This window comes from Phasianus colchicus, chromosome 2 (assembly GCF_987193195.1).
Source record: "Phasianus colchicus chromosome 2, bPhaCol1.hap1.1, whole genome shotgun sequence".
NCBI lineage: Eukaryota > Metazoa > Chordata > Aves > Galliformes > Phasianidae > Phasianus > Phasianus colchicus.
In genome coordinates, this window is record NC_143437.1 from 30,553,197 (window position 1) to 30,571,070 (window position 17,874).

At 44.2% G+C, this 17,874-nt stretch overlaps 1 long non-coding RNA gene across 4 annotated transcripts in view; it reads right to left on the reverse strand.

Moving 5' to 3' along the window:
- Positions 1 to 886: 886 nt before the first annotated feature.
- LOC116229331 (uncharacterized) overlaps positions 887 to 17,874 on the reverse strand; it is a 103,440-nt gene continuing 86,452 nt past the window's right edge. For 2 of the 4 annotated variants that reach the window (XR_016464129.1, XR_016464130.1), the window contains 3 exons: positions 14,396 to 14,488; positions 13,469 to 13,573; positions 7,907 to 10,179 (listed from right to left, as the gene is read on the reverse strand). This is a non-coding gene — a long non-coding RNA (uncharacterized LOC116229331). Of the gene's footprint in view, positions 1,136 to 7,906; positions 10,180 to 13,468; positions 13,574 to 14,395; positions 14,489 to 17,874 lie in introns of those variants that run through there. The other 2 variants (XR_016464131.1, XR_016464133.1) reach the window with 2 other exon arrangements.

Sequence of the window (17,874 nt, forward strand, 5' to 3'; positions counted from 1 at the left end):
TTTAGGCACATCAGTAGGGTGCGTGGTTCGCTGGGAGGCTGGGTGACGGCGCGCTAAAAGCTGTGAGATGCGGAGAACTTTGCAGAACACGATCATCATTGAGGACTCCATCTTGCAGATTGGATTCAAGGGAAGCGTTGGCATGGACTTCAAAGAGCACAAGATCAAGCCCATATTGGGGTGCTCAAAATACAAATGTAGGAGCCTAAATGTAGGCGTCTATTTTTTAAAACCTCATCCCATTCTAGTAATACCCTCTGTCCCATTCCTCTGACCTGAAAAGAGAGGAACGTAGGTAACCTCACTGGCTCTCCTCACAGAACCTGTGGCTGAAAAGGGGGAAATCCAAGAAACACATTCCCCACGCTTTGTTTATTTTCCTCCCCTCTCTCAGGTCCCCAGAATAACAGCCAGAGTGCTGCCTGTGGGGGAGCTCAGCCCCACTTTGAAATTGGAACAGGAAATGTGAGAAATGTGGACGTTAAAAAGCAAATGAAACAAAACAATATTTTCTTAGAACTCCATCTCATGGGCAAGTCTGGGGGGAATCTGGATTTGGATAATCTAAATTAGGAGAGAAGTCAGGGAAACAAAGAGTAATTTCAAGCAGTTGAGTGCCAGAGCTATTTCTTAACATGCTGCTCGCTCTGATTTCAAATACGGTCCCTCAGTGCTCAGCCCAGGAACAGTGTGAGGAAGTGGAAAGAAGGCCAGAATGGAGCGGGCTGCTGGGAGAAGTAGCAAGGTGAGCAGAGCCCAGTGCTTCTGGGGTGCTTTGGGTGCTTCCTTCCCTACAAGAAGCCATAACGATGGGAGAGTGACCACCAGGCTATGGCCACGTCGGCGGCAGCACCATCACAAGGCAGCGAATCGATAAACTGCACTATCCCCGTTATTGGGATTATTTTTGCTTCAGTTGTGCTGACAGAGAAGGGAGCAGATGCAGGTATAACAAAAGGTTGCTCTGCCGAGATGCTTTGCCAACGCTCCCTCTGCTGTGGTTTAAATAGAATACATGCAGCGGGCATGGGCAGCGTGAGCTTCCAGTTGTGAGCATTAGAGATGCCCATGCACCACCCACTGGCAGTTTCAGTCGCACTCTGTCACTCCAAGTTTGTTCAAAGATCCACAATTCCTGGAAGGAAAGAAAGAAGAATGTTCAAGGGGCAGCACCATCCCTTGGTTTGTCCTCACGAGTTGATTTTGTACTCTGGGTGCTTCTCTTATGGTTCGTAATCGTGTCAGGTTGAGAGGAGTCACTCCCCTTTTTTCACTGTCCATCTTCCTGTCTCTCACTGGATCCTTGTGTGATCCTTTTGCAGCAAGCAGCTGAGGTCGTGAGAAGTGGAGATAACAGGACAGGTCATCAGCTGTCAGCGGCATTGTTTTAGCATCTACAGAGACATCAACGGGCCAGAGCAGCTTTTTTCCTGCCTGAAGTACATGTAATGTCACCCTAAGGGACCTCATGTCACCCCAACTTATACATCTTCATGTAACAGAGCTGGTAGGAATACACACACACAGCAGTTGCATTAGTACTTCACCTTACACTTACATAACAGTCCCAGAAGAGATCTGATGGGGCGGGCCTTACCTATTAAATCATTTCCTAGAGGGAAGGTTTATTTGGGCTCATTTGTTATCATTTGTCCCAGAGTTCGTATTCTACACTCACAGCATTGGGTGTGGGTGTTTTTCATGGCTATGGGTAGAAGAATCAAAGGCTGATTGCAGGAAAGCTGTTCTGTTGTTTTAGGTTGGTCACTTGATGTCCATCCCAGGTGCTGGACACATGTTGCTTGCTGAAGGAGGTATGATTTGAACTTGGACTCAGACCTCAACACTTTGGTAACTAGCAAACAAAAATAAAACTGAACAAAAGCGTGCCTATTGCTCCCCTCAAGTCAAGTGGCCATTGCTGATATTGACTTGAACAACAAATATGCCAGTGCAACAACTGAATCAGAAGTCGGACAGTCAGCATGTGCAGTCCTCTGCAAGGATGGGCAAATGGGATTTCAGTCCAGAGGAACCCACCAAACACCTATTCTATGTGCCATGGGTCACCACGTCCCTTTCATCACCTTACACTGCTTTTCAGAGTTGCACCAAAGGCCAAACTCTACAAATACAATGTGCTACAGAAGGATAGAAGAGCATGAGGCTCTCCCCACACCTCAGCAACAGCAGCTGTGGTTTGCACCGGTGCCTCACACGACTGTCGGAAGTTGTGTGTGCTCCACATCAAGGAGAAAGACAGCAAAAAACAAGCAGTGGTCTCTGTGTGATCAAGGAGTGACTGCCTCCTGCCCACAATCTGACAGATGAAATGATGGAGACACAGGGATGGAAGTGTGGATATCCCTTGTGGCAAATCTTGTTTTTGCTCACAAGTGCTCTCCTAGAAGGAAGTAGCTAGAATGGAACCCAGAAGCCTCTTTCTCCTCCAAAGGTAGGATAAATCCCTCTTGTCTCCCTCCAGAAAGCATGGGATTATTGTTGCAGAGGTGTGATGCCAGTAAGCACTCACCTAACTTCCACTCAGATCCGTATGACAAGACCCAAATGTCTCTCCAATGAAATGGGGAGATCTGGGAATTATATTCTTCTTTTAGGGTGAAAGGCAGGGGAACAACTACTGTCCAGCTGTAGTTGTTCTGGCAGCAGAAGGGAGTTAAATGTATAGGCACTGAAACAACAATCATGTCTCTTCCCCAGCAATTAGGGTCTGAGGCAGGGAACCTCCCCATCCCCAGACACCACTTCCCACAGATGACTGAAGACCTCTTTGCACCATTTCCTCCTCCCACCCCTTCCCACAAACCACTCGTGATCATCCCAGGCTCACCTCCCCGATCTCCTCATGAAATCCTGCCCACTCTACCATGCAGATTATAAAACCCAACAGGAGGAAGTTGCAATCAATCACATCTATAACTGTACGCCAGTTAAATATTTCCATATTGAAACTAGATTACTATCTGATGGGCAAACCGCAAACTATAGATACAATTGTAAAGCTTCTATCTCAGAGCTATATTAGCACCTGGCTCACCACTCCAAAAACTTGCAGTTTTCTTCAAATAACAGACTTCATCAAATTATTTTGGATAAATGGCAGTTTGATAAATCTTTTGAATGGCAGTTTGCACAAGACAGTATTTCAGTTTTGCCAGGATCGTAAGCTGAGCGCACTGAATACAGTTCAGTGAGCAATTTCATGACAGCATATTGAGCTGCACAAAGCAGGGGAGTTTTCTTAAATTCCTTCTGTGTCTGGACCTTCCAAATGCCCACACACCTTGGTGGCTGGCTGCCCAGAGCCACACCTTCACACCCAAAGGCAGCTGGGCAATACTCCAAATAGAAGAGTATCAAAACAAAGGCAAGCTGGATGATAGGAGGTTCCTGAGTTCCCCAGCTCTCCATCTCCTGGGGGAGTGCTTCTCAGCACTGGAACTGAAACGCAGCGTTTCTCCAGAACAGAATTTAAGAGACAGCCTTCCTCATCTTTGGCCAAGCTCCTCAGCCTCCTCCTTGTTAAGCATGGTTTCCAAAATTCCTTTTTCCTTTCAGCATTTCGAAACCAAGTTCTTAGGGCAAATCTTGGAGTCAGGAACTTTGGTCCAAACAGCCTCAACTTAAGACAGCACTTCACTAGTGCCAGTTCTGGGAAAACCTCTTTGACACCAGCAGGACACAGCACAGCCAAGGCTGGAGATGCCTGAGATGCCAGGAATGCCCCCTTTCTTACAAATATGATATTCATAAATAAAGCCACTTCTGAAGAAGGTTGGCAGAATCTGAAGTGGGCAATAGGTTTTGTGATGTCACCAATTCACAGAAAGGTCAACATTAAAAGATTTGAAAGAAAAACAGTAGTGGCAGCTACTCATACAACTGTCATCCATCAACAAAATTAAAGTTCAAACATATGATCAGTTTCATCACTTCCAGCTTATTTTCTGCTTGCCTAAAAAGAAGTGTTTTTTTCTGGAACTGAGTTATAGGTCAAAAAGCTTAGCTTTTGACATCTGACAGAAAAGTTATTTTTCAATATTGTCCATATTCTGATATATGTTCTTTTTCTCCCTAAGGGGCCACATTAATTCTTTCAAAGCATGGTGGATATGGGTTTGGAAATCTCCAGTGAATGTAACATATTATCTCTTTCCTGGAAACAAAATAAATATATATATAGTGCAGCTTTATCTCATTCCCTTCCTGGACATTTCACGAGAACTACACTGTGGGTGGACTAGCATGTTATCCTCCAACACCTTATCCATCTGCAGGGCAACACAGGGCCATCAGGGCAGTGATCCAGGACAGCGCAGGATACTGCTCTCTTTTCCTTGTGATATGAGACAGCAGTGCTTAGAAACAGCAAGCTGATTTCCTAGAAGAAGAAAATGCACAGTCCTTGCACCAAAATGCTTGATATGAAGTACTGAGCAGCTTCTTCACCCTGAAAGTGAGCCGTGAAACCACTCTTACAGCAATGCGCTTATCCCTGGATAGCCCAAGTCTTGAGCCAGCCAGTTTGCAAACACAAGAGGTGAGAAGAAGGTTGAGTTACTGCCCTTAATTTTGGAGGGGTTGACTTTCGTGATCCCGGTTGCAAGGCTCAGTGCTTTGGCTGGGGCTGGGACACACCCAACATTGGGACAGGACAGGCCTATGGCCTTCTACAAAGGGGCCGTGGCTGGAAGATATCATGGAGAGACGCCCATGGGCAGAAACCTTGGAGATCATGGCAGTCGCCAAGGGAATTGCCTTCTTAAATAACACACTGTTGACCAGGTGCAGGCTGTGTGTGGGTCAGCCTCGCTGCTGGACAGCATTCTGATGCACGCGGAGCTGAGGCTGGTGGCTTGTGCCAGGTTTCGGTCGAAAGCACTTGCCTTTCATTTTGCTTTGGACTGGGCAGTGGGAATGGAGGAGCTGCATCACCAGTTCCGATTTCATCTGGTTGAGTGCTTGGCGTACCCAGGTGAGTCAAGATTCATTAAGCAGCATTAAGAGCACTGCATCCCAGCAACGCGTATTTTGTATTAACCAGCCCTGACAACACCTGGACTAACATGGGAAGTGGTGCCACAGCAGGACTGCTCATCTGCAGGCAAAATAGAGTGCTGCAGGAGGGGTCACAGTGGACATCCCAAAACACCTTCCTTTGATGGAAATTCATTCCCCATTCCTGTGCTAGAGGATGACTACTCGACTGAATTATTGATTAGTTAGGGTCAAACGAATGTGGCTTAATGTGATTTGTTATGAGTAAACAGAATAAAGTCCAAACTAGTAACGTACAAACCTGGAGTTTTAAAAGGCTCAGCTTCCAAAGCTGAAAACATGTTAGCTTTGAGCTACATCAGCTGGGAGTGAAAGGCAAACAGAAGAAATGGAATAGCTGGGAAACTGAGTATTTTTATTGGTGCTGAAATATCACTGTTGAGGAAAAAAGGTTGCTTTAGAGGGAAAATCAAGCACTTGCAAAAATCAAATACAGAGATGTTGCACTCTCCATATAGCTTTTTCTATATGAAAATGTAGACATGAGGGGGGAAGAGAGAAGCCAACAGCAATAGCTAATGTGACAACTACTTTAATTGGCTGCAACTGCAGAAAATTGATAGAGGGAGCAAAAGGACAGGAAGACCTGTGTGGACAGTAGATTTAAGGGCAATAAAATGCATTTTTTAAGCTAAGTCAAAACAAAGGATAAAAAAAATCTAGTCTATTTGTATGTGGAAATAATGAAGCAGTTTTGATTCAATAAATGAATAAATAAAAATAAACAACCTTGCAAAGCATTAAAAGAGCTGCCAGAAAACGTCAGTGATTTTTTTGTACGTAAATTTTGCAAAATGGGTGTTATACATCTAGAAACAAGGTAGCAATGAGCAAACTGCCTTTCCAATGGCATCCTGGCTTGTATCAGACACAGTACAACAGCAGGAGCAGAGAGGTGATCATTCCTCTGTACTCAGCTCTGGTGAAGCCACACCTGTACTGTGTTCCATTTTGGGCCCCTCACTACAAGAAAGATATTGAGGTACTGGAGTGTGTCCAGAGAAGGCAATGAAGCTGTGAGGGGTCTGGAGCACAAGTCTTATGGGGAGCGGTTGAGGGAACTGGGATTGTTCAGTCTGGAAGAGAGGAGGCTCAGGGGAGACCTGATTGCTTTCTACAACAAGGAGGTTGTTGTGAGGTAGAGGTTGGCCTCTTCTCTCACATAACTAGTGGTAGGACTAGAGGGAATGGCCTCAAGTTGTGCCAGGGGAGGTTCAGGTTGGGTATTAGGAAAAACTACTCCAAAAGAGTGGTCAAGCAGTGGCACGGGCTGCCCAGGGAGGTGGTGGAGTCACAGTCCCTGGAGGTGTTCAAGCAACATTTAGATGTTGTACTAAGGGACATGGTTTAGTGGGGAAATATTGGTGGTAGGTGGACAGTTGGACTGGGTGATCTTGGATGTCTTTTCCAACCTTGGTGATTCTATGATTCTGTGAAACATAAGAGGTTGTGTGGAACTGCAGAAAGAAACCCAGAGTGCTGGTGGAATGTCCACTCCCAGACTTTTCAGCCCTACAGAGATGTGCTGACCTGATCTAGTGTTGGTAATGGTCTTGATCCAATCCTTCAGTTGTCTTTTCCAATCTTTTCTAGGACTTCATGAACACGAGGCAGATAATTGTATGCCTAAAGGCAGCATAATCAAATGGGATGAAATAAGAATTAATAAGAATGAATTTAAGGAGATAGTACAATTTACATCAGTGAGCCTAGATGTGTAGAAAATTGATCTAATTAGACTAATGAAAGCTTTTTTTTTTTTTTTTTTTTCAGTGAGATTATGAGTTTTCTTGATAGAGGTAACAGGGTTGATGTAATTTACTTGGACTTCCTCAGGACAATTTAGTTCATGGCATAAGATGATACAAAATTAGCATGAACCTTAAGGTTTAAATGCTGGCTAATTCATACATCTCAGGAGGTGATAATGTAAGTGGAGAGTCACTATTTGGCAAGTGGTAGTTTTGGCCCATCTCCTTCAAATACAACCCAGAATGACACACAAAATGATTCTTATTGAAGTCTGAAGATGGCACAAAGATGGAACTAGTGAGTAATGAAGAGGATATGCCTTTGGTGCAGAATAACATGGATTGCCTGGGCTCTTGTTAACAATGTCAATTTTCATGCACAAATGTATGACTCATAGCTTTGGAACAAAGCAGGAGACCTCCTCACAAAAGGGGTTTTCTACCCAAGCAGGCCAGAAGCCTGAAGAGGACTTGGAGTTCATGGATATATACCAGTGTGAAATATGGCATCAAGAGTAAAACAATCCTGAGCTGTACAAACAGGAACTATCAAACAGAAAAAGGGTGGTTGCATTTTCCCAGCCTTTTGCACCAAGACAACAGTAGTGGGATGACTGCAAGCAGTCCTGGTGCCATGAGCTGGGAGGGGAGGAGCCAGGGGAGTGCTGAGAAGAGCCAAGGAATGACTGCAGCACTGGAAAAGATGCCATGGAGCAGAGCTGCCAGGACACAGTCCATTGATTGGATGCAGACAGTCATGAGTGATTTGGTCATGGTGTGGAAGAGCCTTACACTGGAGATAGCAATGCAACAGTAAATGGTTCTCTTCAGTTTAGTATTTACAAATATTAAAAGATGCAATGGGGGGAAATGATGCAATATGACCTTGGAGATTAGAAATAAGGCAAAAAGATACAGCTGGAGAAGACTGCAAGAAGCTCTAGTCAATTTCTTGACGATTGGAAATGTTCCAGTCAATTTATTTTATTTATTTTTTTCTAGAAAAGAGCTTTAATGTTTCGTCTTAATTCAAACATGATGAAGACAAGAAGCTCCTTTGGCTGATATTACACGGATCGGATGAGATGTATACAATAGCCATATACTTCTAAACCTGTGCTTTTCCAAAATATTGATGGATTCTCTCAGACTTACATTGGAAGCAAACTTTTGGGTAGCTAAAGACAACTCTAGGGCTGGCAAGGCAGCTCCTGTGCCGAGCAGCTTGTCGAGGCCATATCCCAGGTCTGTGGTGGAGCGGGGAAGGGACCCAAAGGATACTCACATCACCAGCGTTCACCCCCTTGGACCATGACCGGGGCAGGCTGATTTTCCCCTTGCAGCAGTCACATCTCATGCTGCCCACACTCCCCCCTGCTGGTCGCACTGGCCCATGTCTGGCTCGGTTTTCTCCCTACTTTAAATTCTGGAGGTGAGGTACAAAAGATCACGATGGCATCTGGTCCCCCGCCTGAAGGTAAGCAGGATTAAAATATCCCCCCCCCCGGTGTGCTTCATCGGGGCACCAATTTCAGCATGGCTGAGAAGAGTTATGAGGAATGCCTCTTTATTTGGCTGATGCTAGCAAGAAAATAAAGCCTCTGTGAACACTGTCATCCATACCAAGGAAGCCTCTGCTTGCAAACACCACCATAGGAAAGGCTCCACAGCATCAAAGAGACACGAGGGCCACTGGGCTACCTGTGAGCAGGAATGCCATTAGCTCACTTGGATGTTACCTCACGCTCTGCATGACTCATGGCTGGAAGTGGAAGCATGATTTCATTACCTGTGCGCTCTGACAGCGTGGCCATAACCCCAGCAGAAATAGATTGTTAATAATTAACTTATTAGTATTGTTGTTGTTGTTATTACTAAGAAGTCAGACACTGGAGTGCTAACTCAAGGGAATGGCCTGTCCCCTTGTCTCCTCCTGCCAGCCACTCTCTGAAGACTGACGTTTGCTGCCCAAGATAGGGATTAAGGAGAAAAATGAATGAAGGTTTCCGTTTCTGAGATAGCTGGTAATAATTAACATGTGGCTAATGGAGGGGCATGTTAGTTGGGCTTTCCAGGGAATGTATCCTAGCTGCAAGAAGATGGAAAAATTCCAGAGTGAAGTGCAACTGGCCTTGCACCTCATATTTCTTGTGCTCCCCAGATCCCATCAGGCCATTAGAAGTCCTGACTCTATGCACGTCGAAGTTACTCTGAGCGTTTTTTGTGTGTGTAGAGGACTCTGGAGCAAAGCTGATAAACCCCAGAGAAGAAAACCAGTGCTATATAACTATTGCAGAAAGCTAAGGCAGAATACCCATGGGATACCTCTGTCTCTCTGACAGTATCTACCAGAATAACCCCGTGGACTTCTGCTGAAGCTTCCCCCAACCCCAACCTACCCTTTCAGAAGAAGTTGGTTCATCAGACCACGTATGGCCCTGGCTTCCACCCAAAAGGTCTCCGACACGTCAATCAACACAACAGACAGCATGTGGTCTGGCCTATGGGCTGCACACCACCACCATCACACTTTGAATAAAGCAATTAGGGAGCCCAGACCTTGCTGTAACAGAGACAGCACAGCCCCACCAGTGATAAGTTACATTTTTAGTGTATCTCTGGCCTATCTGGTAAGGAATCCAACATTAATTTCCTCTGGAGTAGGACAATTCATGCACTGTCAGTCCATACACAGCCAGTTTTCAAGCAAGGAAGTGAAGAGCAGCTTCTCCCAACAACTGGGATTAGACATATTTATATACAAAGAGTAAAAAACACCATCAGTTTGTGCTATCATTGTTTACTACTGCATATGCAGCAGGAATAGCTCAAGATAGCATAAGAAAAATAGTTGAAGTCGTACAAACATATAGATTCTGGGGTATTTATGGGACAAGATAGCACAGTGAGGAAGGACAGATAAGGTGGTGCAGGAAGAAAATGAGAGACTTTGTGCAGGGCATCTGAGGGATTGAGGAAGATGTGAATCTGAATGAGAGTTTTAAACATCAGATGATCACCAAAGGGCTGTTGTGGTTTTCTTCTCATAAACACAGAGACAGCACAAATGGAAGAAAAACATGATGAAATCTTAGCTCACATTAGTAGCATATAAAAAAGGAAAATGTCTTTCTTTCAGCTCTGCATGGGCAAAGACTTGCATGGGAAAGGGGAGTGAAGGACCATTAGTAATCACAGAACCCGATCTCCTGTGATTACCATCCAACCTTTAAACAAAAAGTCTTCACGAACTGCCAACTGTAACCATAATTCCATTGTCTTTGCTGCCCAGTCCCTCGGCTCACAGTTACAGGCACTCATGCAGAACACCAGGTTATAATTCTGATAGCTGGTGGAGACAAAGAGAAAGTCCATCAGGGAAAGATAAATATTGTTCTATAAAGATCACCAACCAAATCTACTCAAATTCCAGCAGATAAGATCGTTAATAATTTCCTGCTCAAAGTGGTCGGCCATGGCCTCTCCTGCAACCTCTTGTTCCCATGAAGATAACATTTTTGTATAATAATTTTTTAAAAAATTACCCCAAAGTAAAGCAGTTTTCCCCTGAGTAAAATTTCTGCCCCTAGTTTAGCAAATGTTGGCTTCAGGCCATGGCGGTTCTTTCTTCTCCAGTATGGGCTGTATGGTGCTTCTGGAGAAATGCTGCTTTGTTGGAGTCGCTCAAGAACTTTATTTTAGGCAAAACAGAGTTTCTACCCGTCTCCAAAAGAGGTAAGTACTCCATAAGAGAAAGCTACCTGCTCATCTAACAGGCTGCGAGCTCTTTCGGCTTTCCCTGGAGAACAAAGTAGCTGCGAGCAAATTTGGAAGTAAATTTTGTATTTTAAGGGCCGATGACACGCTTTGATCACAAATGTGCAGAATCACTTTCTGGAATTGTTATCTACCAGCGGGTTCCAACTCATTCAGACTTTCTCACACAGTCTAATAGCTGAAAGTTTACAAGCCTGGATTTATTTCCAAGCATTTGCAAGCCCGTTTTGGTTTGGTGATACATTCCCTTCAGCTACAGAAAACATTTTGCAGGAGCTGCTCTCTGGCTCTTCTAGCTCTGAAATATCCCCACAGCGGAGCAGCTGCAGAAGTGATTTGCTTCATAAGAAGGACTGTAAAGCGTTTGCATCTCAGAGTAGGGGAAAAAAGGTCCAATCACTACTAGAACGACATCATGTCACGTTCTGCAAAATATCTGCAGCCATGACCACTCCTTAAAGCAGAGCTGAGCTCTCGTGCCTGCCTGGTGCTGCTTACTCTCCAAACTCCCACCCAGGGCTGTTCCCTCCGCGCTGCCCCACAGGAGCCATCTGACTATGAGGCAGAAAACGGAACCCACCCCCCCAAAATTTGATGTTTTGATTATTGCCATGCACCAAGAGGAGCCGCTCTTAGAGCCAGATACAAGGCTGTGCTTCCGTGGTGGGCATCGGAGGTCAGTAAGTTATCGCTTTATTTGTAAACATAAGAAAACTTTATCTGTAGTCAATAAAAACATGGAGTCCCATGGGGCCTTTCTCCAAGGCGAGCAATAAATACAAAGAGCTCATCCACACAGCAAAGGGAAATTGGCAAAGAACAGCAGCATAATCATATGTTACATTGTGTATCTACAGGCCCTTTGATCCCAGGATATTTACAAATATTAGTGAGTCATGCTTCTCAAGCACCTTTTTGGAAGGTATCATTAGATCATTTTCCAGATGGGGAAACCCAAGGGAGAGAGAAGTGATCCTTCCATAGCCACACAGAGCGTCTGTGACACAGCCGAAAGCAGAAACCAGATATTCTTGCTTCCAGTCCTTTGTTTTTAATTATAGCAACATTCTTCCTCTCGTATTTTAGGCTGTATTTTATAACAAGTCATGTATGAATACACCCCTGTGGATGACATTTCTTGCTGGTTTACTTTCCAAGAGTTACACTAATACTTTACTCCTTACACTAAATAAATGTTAACTGATCTCCTTATAGCAGAAAACTCCATTATAAATACATACCACAGTCACACAGATAGTGTTCCTCATACAAGATAGCAATCGTCTTTACAAGCAAGCAAAACAATACTGGAATGTTTGAGAGGGAAATTTTAACAGATGTATCTGCTTATATGAGTGAATGCAAAATAATGTTCTGCTGTGCTATCTTGGTCAAGTCCAGCAACTGTTGTAGTGTCATAAGGGCTCAAATTTACAGAGACAGAGTTTACTGTCTGTTAGTGTCATAGAGAGGTAGAAAAGAAATGAGAAAATGGTCAAGTACTCGCAAGTAGGTGAGAAAGCAGCTATCTATTGGCTCCTTTGTTACAGGGTCTGATAAAAGCAGTGCCCTTTGGTGACACACCACCTAGCACTGCTCTTTTGTTCATGTCATGGATAAGCAAAGTTGTCACTAGATGACCTAACCCACAGAAGCTCTGCTTTCTTCTAGAACATTGCAGCATTTTCCTCTTTTTTCTTCTCTTTCCTTCTTTCTTCTTTTTCTCCTTTCCTTCCCTTCCTTCTCTTCCCTTTCCCTCCCCTTCATCACTTTCCTTTCCCTCTCCCTTTTTTTGACAGCTTACAGATTCTTTTCATATAGCCTCCCATGCTTTAGAGGCAGAACACTGTCATAGAGTTTAGGCTAATGTGATAACTACACTTAATCCAAGACCAATACTTACTAACTGATTTTTGCTGGCAAATGATATCAAAACTTTCAGATCCTCCTGTCTCCTCCCTGTGAAAACTATAAAATCTTCCCATCTAATCCATAGATAAGGGGGTGAGCTGGGCCCCTGCACTGATTCGGTTCCCTACCACCCCTGAGGTGGTATGGGAATTTGATCCCTTTATCACTTTCTCCTGGGCTTTCCCTTGAGCCTCACTCTTATTTGCTCTCATCCCTGATTTATCTGTAATTGCTCTGGATTTAACCAGAGGACGTTTTGCTGGTGTGATAAACCGGTCCAGATGTTGGCATTTACATCAGAGCTAGACATCTAGACTTACTCTAGTAGTCAGTGGAGAAAAATAGGCAATTTGGGGCATGGGTGATCTCATTTTTAGGTAGATTTTGAAAAGAGCTCAGATGAACCAAGTTCTGCAAATGCATCTCTCTTCATTGGTTTACAAATATTGCCTGGAGCATAAGCTCAAACATAAACATCAAAAGTTAAGTGAGATGAAAGTGTGTGGTCCATAGAGCACCTAATACAAAGGCACTTCAGTATTCACCAGACTCTGGGTCTTTTGTAGTGCATGAAGTAGTATCTATGCTTGTGTTTTTCCCATGAGGGGATCTATTATATCTATAAATAGTATTGGGAATTAAGGGAGAGGATTTTCTGTGAAGAAGGCACAACTGTACGTGCCTTGTGTGGGAGTGGTATCCACTCACATGGCTGAAGACAGCTTGGCTTGAGCCTCAGCTCCAACAACTTTGGTTCAAGTACTTCTGCTGCCATCAGTGGAGTCAGATTGCCTTGTCTCAGCAAGGAGAGGAATGTCTTCACAGAAATCTCCATCTGTAGGAAGTTCTGCTTGTCACCAAACATTGTCAGTATGCTGCAGTCTTCCATATTTTAGCTCGTGTTTGCCCAAAGTAATGCAAGGCAAAATGCTTCATCTCTAATTTTATACCTTCAAGGTGTATCAACTCAGTTGTCTTCATCGCACAGTCTGCCGCTTGTCACCAGTGAGACGTTGTCTTCTCCACCTCTTGGCCGGAGACCACATACAGATCTCCTTCAGATGTAAACAGCAGGTATGGCAATTATTACTTCTGCTATCATACATATGGACACAGTGCAGCAACCCTAGAGAGCAGACTTAATCTAGTAATGACAAAGTACTCTCTTATATAGATGCTGAAGTAATTGTAATGCCAGTAGCATAACTGGTGGGAGAATGAAACTGAAAAGCCACCCTCCTCTCCAAACCAACCATTTCTTCATATTCTTCTCACTAGAAGACCAGACAAGCACTTCTGCAGATTCCGTTTTTTTGTTGTTTGTTTGTTTGGGGGTTTTTTTGTTTATTTATTTATTACCTTTGTTTGACATCAGGCCTGGATTTCATTCTACGCATACTCAACTTCAAATCTAGCTACATTTACACAACATCAGGATCTCCACAATATCATTAAAGACATCATCCCATAACTGGAGAGCCTTGTTCACTGTGAGAACTCTGCTTCCCCAAAAGCAAATTTTCCAAAGGTGTCTGAGTAAAGAGGGAGTGGGTTTTGTGAGCTCACTCTAAACTATCTTCCTAATCCAGTGGAACTGTCTGAAAGATTTTGCACTCTGTATAATCTTCTACTCTCTGCTCTTCCACGGTTCACTTTTGCTTCAGTTTTGATTGGGTGAAAGTCCTAGTGGAATCCAAATAGCTATCCATACTTGTTTTTTTTTTTTTGTTTTCAGACAACCTATACATAAGGAATGATTTACAAGTGCGCTCTCTTTGGGTTATGAACTAAGATTGTTCTCAGTTTCCTCTTTTCTTGTTCTCTAGGAATGCTTATTGGCAGAAGAGTGTTTGTTTCTTAGAAGTTCATCAGCTCACCATCTGTTTCTCCCATGATGTCACCACTCTCACTTTTGCCTCATCGTTACTTCCATGGCAATCAATCAGAACTGGATGCCTCAAATGTCTGACCTTCAGGAAGAATTAAAAAGCGGAACAGAAAGGAGATGAAGGGAAAAAAAAAAAAAGGATAATGGGAATCAAAACCAGAGAAAAAACAATGGTTCAGTCTCTGATTGCCTCTAAATGTGATTCTTCTTCTGTATTTTGGCATCATCTTTCAAGAATATTTTAAAGTTGACTTCCAAAGAAAAACTGTTTGAATTTATAGACTTTAAGAGGTGGTTAATAATGGTTTTCATAGTGTTTTTAAGAAGTGATTTTTCTTCATCTTCATACTCAGCCTCCTATACGCCGAATAACAAGAGATGGTGGAAGAACTGTAGACAGCTCTTATGTCATAAGAAAAAGAGAATAGCACGAAGCCATCCTAAGTTGAGACATTCATTTCTTTTGCTTAATATTGGTGCCTTATAAATATAGGGGAAAAAATCAATCTTCGTTAACAATCACTGCTTTGTAAATGTAGATAGAAAACATCTGCTGGTTCTGAAACACATCAAAATCAAGGAGGATCCAAACGCAAGAACTTTGTTGTTTCTAGTAAAGAAACAAGCAAACCATTCCCTCTTCCCATTTTTCTTTCTTGTGCTGATCACGCAATGTCAACAAACAAAGAAGGCCATAAACCCAGTTGTATTTTGCCTTGTCAGGGCACCTGTAGCATATGCTAGCTCTTACAAAAAACAGAGCTTTTAAACTGTTTTTTATTGCTCCCTCCAGTATCAAGGTGCCCACAGCTTTCCAGCCAGAAGCTCTCAGCTGCTTCTGGGGTTGTAACAATGCCAGAAATACCACTGCAAAGAGAAAGGCTTCCTCTCCATAGACCAGGAATAACATTTTCCACAGATCCCCAGCCTGCACAGGTTAATGTGACCGCAGGCTTCTTCCTCAGCCCCCTGTAGTGTCTATCATGATGAAAGCGTTTGAAAGCGCTGTCTTTGTACGTTAAACTTCCTGAAACCAGCAGGAGGGCTCAGTATGGCATTTTGCAATCTGAGTGTCCATCTAAGGGGCCGTGTTCCTCGTGAAGTCCCAGTGCTGCGTATGCTGCATATCTGCGCTAGCAATTACTGCAAAGGGATGCAGCTGAGCCTGATCTCAACACAGCTGAAGCGTGATTGCTGCCAAGAACAGAGTGTGTTCAGCGCTGCATTAAGAAGTATGGTTCGTCTTTGGTTGCAGGAGCTCTCCTTGTTCTCATTACCTCTCCTGGGTGCCAGAGTCTTTGAGGTAAGCGAGAGAGTCATCTCCTGCCTTGCCACAATGAAAACGGCTTTGGGATCTCATTTAACTGGAAATTATTCCCTCTAGGTGTATGTCTGTCCTCGCTGGAGGATCTGGTACATCCTAAAGCTAAGCAATTTCTCATCCACCTTTATGCCTACATATATATATATGTGTGTGTGTGTGTGTGTGTCTGTGGATATACATACATATATCCATATGTATTCATCCAATAATCTCCTGGAATAACATTTCATCCATCTTTGGTAATGGATAAAGTTCAATCTTCAGACCATTTCATGTGTTTTTGATTTCTTTGATTTTATCCATTCACCTCCCCAAGACAAGTTCTCCTTTCTTTTCATCTCACACTTGAGAATAGAGAAGAATGAGTACAATGGTTTTTACCTGGATGATGATGTCTCTGTCTCTTTCCTATCACATCTAACTCGGTGCATCTACACAAATAAGTTGTTCTGAATAGACCTCTATAGTTTTGTGGGTTTTTTAGTATCAAAGAGAAACTAAGTTGGGACACCAATTTTTGTGCCTGGTGTTTGGCTAGTATCAGCCAAGCAGAATAAAGACAGACCCCTGAAGATGGTATTTAGGTTCACTCCAGGAAATGGAGTGATAAGATGATTGCTGTAAATACGCATGAAGAAATGATGGCTGCGATAGTGCACAGTCACCATACTCTCCCAGATGGCCCTTCCCAAGAGTCCAATGTTCCCCTTGTACAGTTTCAAGCAAGACGCCCAGCAGTGCTGCCTTCTTCTTCAAACATTACATAAGTGTAACTGATCCCTTCCAGTAGTTATGGATGAACACACCACTTCTGACGGCTGAATCAAAGAGGGCCCCACTAATCTCCATCTGCCTCGTTTCTTTCCACATATCCATGCTCAGACTCTCCACCATTTCCCTCTCTCCCTCACCCTTGGTTTCAACTTTTCTTCCTCTTTCCTCATCCGTTGCTCTCCACACCTCAGTTTACCCTCAGCTCTCTCTCTCCATTCACCCTTATGTTGTGTGCACAAACAGCAGTGGGTGGAGCGGCTGCTGAAATCTTACTGGATCCACAGTATGGGCAGTGGGGTCTGCACGCACATCAGAACAAAATCTTGAGGGAAATTTTAAAGCCAAGCTACGACGTCAGGATTTTGCTCGAAAGGCAAATAGATCTGTAGCTCAGAAAATGAACCCCTGGCACTAGACAAGAGAAGCAGGGGGTTTTGAAATCGGGCTGTTTGCCCAGAAGTCCCCCTACTAATCCCTGCCTCTGACTTTTGAGGGTGATCCAAAAGGAGAGTTAATTTGCATCCAGATTCTATGACTTCAGGAGGAGAAGCAAGGAAGACCTTCAGCTTCTCTCCCTTTGCTTCACCCAGCCTCTCAATGACCACTTCACTCACCGCTGCACTGGCCCAAGTATTTGCCTCATCAAAAGAAACCGGAGCACAGCATTTATTCTGGGAAATACAGATAGGAGTGAAGGGAAGGAGGGGGGGAGACCTGTTTCCATGGTTTCCAGCTCCTTCTTTCTCGATGTTGCTTCCCTCCTTTTAAGCAGGTAATTTCTGTAGTCTGGGGGCTCAGGCCCAGCCCTTCCTCCACTCCAGTGTGTCTTGCACCATGACAGAGGCTTGTCCTTCACAGAGAAGACAAGGCAGCAAAGGGAGCAGTCTGCTTCTACTCATGCCAGGGCAGGTTCTGTCACGCGCTACACCCCACATGTGTTTTGAGGTCGTTCTGCCCCACCGCTACTTCCTCCTGCTCTTCAAGCAGCCCCTCAGCTTCACTGAACCATGAGGGATGCAGTATCTGGGGTAAACCACAGCCCCTCCTCTCTCTTGCTACTTTCCCAGGGGCAGGAGGCTCTTCGCAACCCCCATTTCTTTTTCTTATCCACTGCAACGCCCCAGCAAGTCTGTATTTCACAGAGAGCAGCCCATGAGTCTAACAGCCCTAGAGGCTGTACACAATTAGGTTCTGTTGGTGGCATGCTGACCGTGTCCCCACACCATGCCCTCCGTCCTGACCTCTTGGCTCTTCCTCCCAGGCAATCCTTCGCTCCTTCCCCCCCAAATCCCTTCCTGAGCAGATCCTCCCCACAGACCAGAGGCAGACGTTCCCTCTGGAGAATCTGTAAAGGAAACGAGTCAGCTCAG